Source organism: Lycium ferocissimum, chromosome 4 (assembly GCF_029784015.1).
Source record: "Lycium ferocissimum isolate CSIRO_LF1 chromosome 4, AGI_CSIRO_Lferr_CH_V1, whole genome shotgun sequence".
In the NCBI taxonomy this organism is placed as follows: Eukaryota; Viridiplantae; Streptophyta; class Magnoliopsida; order Solanales; family Solanaceae; genus Lycium; species Lycium ferocissimum.
In genome coordinates this window covers 13,286,149-13,291,129 of record NC_081345.1, presented here as the reverse complement: position 1 = coordinate 13,291,129, position 4,981 = coordinate 13,286,149, and positions in this window count along the sequence as shown.

Here is a 4,981-nt window from a genome sequence, read left to right as displayed (position 1 = left end):
TTGGAACCTCTTATGAATGTAGAACTTAGGAAAATGTTTAGTGTTAAAGGTAAGTCCCCTCAAATGAATTTTTCCAAAATTGGCTAATCCTTAAACACAAGCATGAAATTGGTATTCACTTAAGTTTTAAAACCGGTCTTTTGACAAACATGGACTGTTTGGATTTGAAACTCAAGTTATGGATTTTGGGCTTATTTACTTAGTTAAATTCTGGACAGACGAAATAATAAGAAGAAAAATTAGCTTTTGGGACTTCGGCCTATGTATGGATTTATTCTCAAAAATTATAACTGATTTTACTCTTTGGGCTCTCGGTATTAAGTTGGATTGAAATGGCTGTAAAAAACTGATTTGAGACTTATTTGTGAAAATAGAACAATTTGGAAGTATGGTTAGAAAACAGCTTCAGATTCTGGATAACTTAAAAGAAACTACTAACTTCTGTTTTGAAGTAATTCGGGGAAAGGAAAGAAAGGATTTGGGGCAAAAAGCCCAAAACTTAAGGGGACAAAAACAAAGAGAATTATACTTGGGCCAAACTCAAGGATAAGATGACTTTGGATGAATATGAGTTGCCATTGTATGAGCTTCTATTAATAAAATGGGCTAAATAAAAACTTTCAAATTTCTATATATACATATATACATATATTTATATATATACTTATCAAAAAAGGAGATATACTCCATATTTTTATATATATAATAAAAACTTATAAGTATTAAACTCATATTATTAGGATCAAAATAGGCTGACTCTACTTGGGAGAATTCCCAAGTGTGTCTTGGTTCGGCAATAAAGTGAGTTTAACACTTATATGGATTTTTTAAACCAAAACCCCTTTTTCCAAGGGTACTTTTTGCCGAAATTTTGAATTTATGACTAGCATGACAATTTAGCAGTAAAATAAACATCTTAGCAAATAATCACAATAAATCACACATTGAAGCTCGTAGGTCATACGTATTCTACGGATCCTTAATACTAGGGTGCTTAAAACCTTCCCTAGGGGATCACCAGAACCCTTACCTCGAACTCTGGTACTAAAAAGGATTTTTCTCTTGCTTGAATAAACCCTTTTACCCGGTTTTCCTAATTTCCCTTAATAAATTAGGTGGCGACTCTAAATTACTAAAATTCAATTAGAGCACCAACAGCCTCATAGTAGCTTTTATGCACTAGAGTAAAAGTGAATCGTAACACCAAGTCCCGGAGAGGCGGAAACACTCTTGCAGAAGTGGGACATCAGAAAATTCTGGTTTTCATCAAGTTCCACCCAAAAATCCCGACATTCATCTGAGACTTCTCGAATACTAACCACACATGTAAAAACGCGCCACAAACACAACCGTGGCCTTGAAATTCCAAACGGAGAGGTAATCTTGACTCGATTAACCCCAAAATGGCCAAAACCAAGTTTCCAACCAAGGGTACAAAATGCTCCTGAATACCTAGGGAGCCAAACCAAACATCCCACCAAGTCATAATCGCCCCTCCGGACCTCATGGACTTGACAGAATTTCCAAAAAGGTCCGTTTACCCAAAATTCAACTATTGGTCGAACCTCCTTCACTTTAAGGTTCTAAATTCCTCAAATCTCACCAAGACTTGCCCGATGACCTTGAAAAATGTGTCGCCCATCTCTGATGATCAAAAACACTCAAACGGAACTCGGGGAAGGGTCAACTTCTGGTGACTTGTTGATTCTGTGTTTTCATATGCGTGAAATAATCTTAATTAGCCTATGATGCTTACCGGTACGTGTGTGTACTGATACTACTCTTGCTTCACTTTTTCTGAGTGCAGAGTTTGAGACAGGACCTTCGTCGAAACCCTGCTTCTAGCTTTGATCCTATTACTGCTAAGATTCAGAGGGTAAGCTAGCTACCTGTCTAAAGTCCTGGAGTCCATCTTACTGTTGTCTATCACTCATTTTTCTAGACAGTGTTTTCATGTATTCAGACTTATGTACTGCTCTTAGGGCCCATTTGGCTTAGTTAAAAAAAGCAGCTTATAAGCCAAAAAAATAATAATTTGGGCTACCCCAACTTATTTTTGTGCTTATTTTAAGCACAAAATGGCTTATAAGTTGGCCAGCCAAATGCTCAAAAAAGTTGAAAATAGCTTATAAGCTGTTTTCAGCAACTTATAAGCCAATCCAAATGGGCTCTTAGACATCATATTGGATAGTCATTCTTGCACTGTGACTTCATTTCTTGGGGTTGTATGATGACTTAGTATTTTTCAGCACGTTCAGTATTTATGTTATGACTTAGACTTATTAATGATTGTTCTTGTTATTTATGTTGAATCATAATTTGATTAAGTAATTGGAATTAGGGGGACGATACGCCCACCAGGGGGGTTAGTGTGGGTGCCATCACGACAGTGATATTTGGGTCGTGACAACTTGAGGGTTATGTTGTTACACAATTGTACATTGAAATTCATTATGTTATACATCTTTGACTTTTTCTTTATTTTGGTAAGGTTTTTATTGATTATATTTAGATCATAACTAAATCCTTCTACATCACTACTAGGAAAGTCGTTACATCTTATTATAGAAACCAAATTAATTTATAACTTCATCAAACAATTGTTAATAAATTACTTGTTGTATCGTAATATAGAAACCAAATTAATTTATAACTTCATCAAACTCTAACGACCTATTTGGTCTTTATTGCAATTTAGACCTATTTACCTCAGTTGACCCTTCCCCAAGACCTGTTAGTATGATTTTGACCCGTGGGGATGGACGACATAGTTCCCGAGGTTATCAGGCGAGTTCCAGTAAGATTTGTGGAATCTATTATCGTAAAGTGAAAAACCTTTGACCAACAGTCGATTTTTAGGTACACGTGCCGTAATTGAATTCCGATAGTTCCATTAGGTCCAGAACGTGATTCATGATGTAGTGAAGTCATAGGTTTGGTTCCCGAAAGATTTGGGTGTGATTTCAATCATAGGTAGAGAAACTAGTTAAGTTAAAGAGTTAGAGTTGACCACGATCAACATCGGGTCAAGATTACCCTGTATTGATATTTTAAAATTTCCAAAAAGTTCGTATGATAACTTCGAACTTGTCTGCAGGTTTTGGTGAGATTTCAAAGAGTTTCGGATGGATTTGGGTTGTGCCGCACTTGTATTCGATGTTTACGCCTTAACTCTTTGTCCATAAAGGGTACCATATTCATCAAATGACCCTTGTTTTGTGTTTTGATTGAACCATTATATTTTTATCGTAATTACGAAGCCATAGCAAAAAGAATCGTCTTATTTCTCCTTCGTATAAGGGAGTTATGGTCATTTTAGTGCGGACAGCGGTTGCTGTACCGGGAGGTCCGCTGCAGCGAAGCTAGTGACCGTTCCGTACGAACCCGCTACATCGAAACTAATGACTGCCATAGAGAGACCGCTGTAGCGAAGCTAGGGACCACTGCAGCGGTCGAAGAGGGCATAAACCCATTTTTTATATTGCAATTCCGAGTCATTACCCACGAAACCCCAAACACAGTTTTCAAGAAAGAAAGAGGCGAATTTTATTCCATTCATTGGTGAACGCATCTTTGAGGGTAAGTCCCCACCTTTATTTGTTCCTTTACCTTTCTTCTTTAAGTTCCATGGCTAGTTAAAGGTTCTCTAATGGTGAAAAAAATTTCTAGAAACCTAGAATTAGAAAACCCTTAAATAATTGATGGGTTGTTGATTTTATTATTGTTTAATCATCTAGGAGTATAGATTATCACTTCCTAGGATGAGAATTCGATTATTAATGATGAGAATTGGGTATTGAGACTTAGGGTTCCAATAAAAATGAGAACTTTGGCCTAAAATCTTATTTGAAAGGGGTAAATTGATTAGATACCTATAAAAAGATGGTTTACCCAATTGAAAAGGATAGAAGCAATTGGGTTTTCTTCCCCAATTGTTGTTCTTATTTGATTAGAAGGTCTATCGCTTACTTAGCATTATATTGCTAGACTTTGACCGTTCTGAGGCGCTTTGAAAATAGAAGGCTCGTTGGAGTAGTTTGTGGTTCCTGTTCTGCATTCGAGGTAGGTTACGGCTTCCTTTAGTTGGACTTTGATTAGCGAAACATGTATATTGCATAGAATTGACGGGAGAAAGCATGATTAGGTCTTTGGACATGGTGTGTGGTTGGATATTATCTAGGTTGGTATGATTTCTGATATGTGGGACTGGTCGCCATTACTTTATGTACTGAAACCTGAAGTGTATTTGTTGTGATATGCAAAGAAAGGAGTCAATATATACTCTTCTTGTTCATTGAGATAGTTACATATCCTTGCGGTTGTTGAGTGATTTATTTGAGTCGTGTTATGACTTGTGGCATGGTACCTTGTATTCATTGACCTTGATATAATTGGGTGATCATGTTCCATATTGACTGTTGAATTGGAAATACATTGAGATTCATATTGTGATCAGGTAATGATATTAGGCTTGAATTGGATGTGTACTTGCGATAAGGCACTAATGAGATCTTGATTATGATTTGCTGATGGTAATGAAGTTATGCAAGATTTGATACAACTTATGGTGTTGGTGATCTTTATAGCATATTCATTTACATTCATTGCGTTGATTACTCGTTCCTGCATTCATAAATTCATATTATAGAAATGGTTCGAAAAGGATTGATGAAAGACTTATGGCGACTATGAAAGAAAATGAAACACTTTGGTGATGCAAGACCTAGTTGTAAGGGGTACTTGCTATTGTAATGACCCGTTTGGTCGTTATTGCATTCGTGACACTTTTGACCCTTTCCCAAGCTTGGTTAGCTCCTTTTTGACCTGAGGGAACCATTGACACACTTCCCGAGGTGTTTAGATTTGGTTCGGGTGACTTTTTTTGAAGTTTGAGCTTAACGCAAAAAATAGTTGACTCAAAGTTGACTTTTTGGTAAACGGACATTTTTTGAAAATTCGTCGATTCTGAGAGGTCCGGATG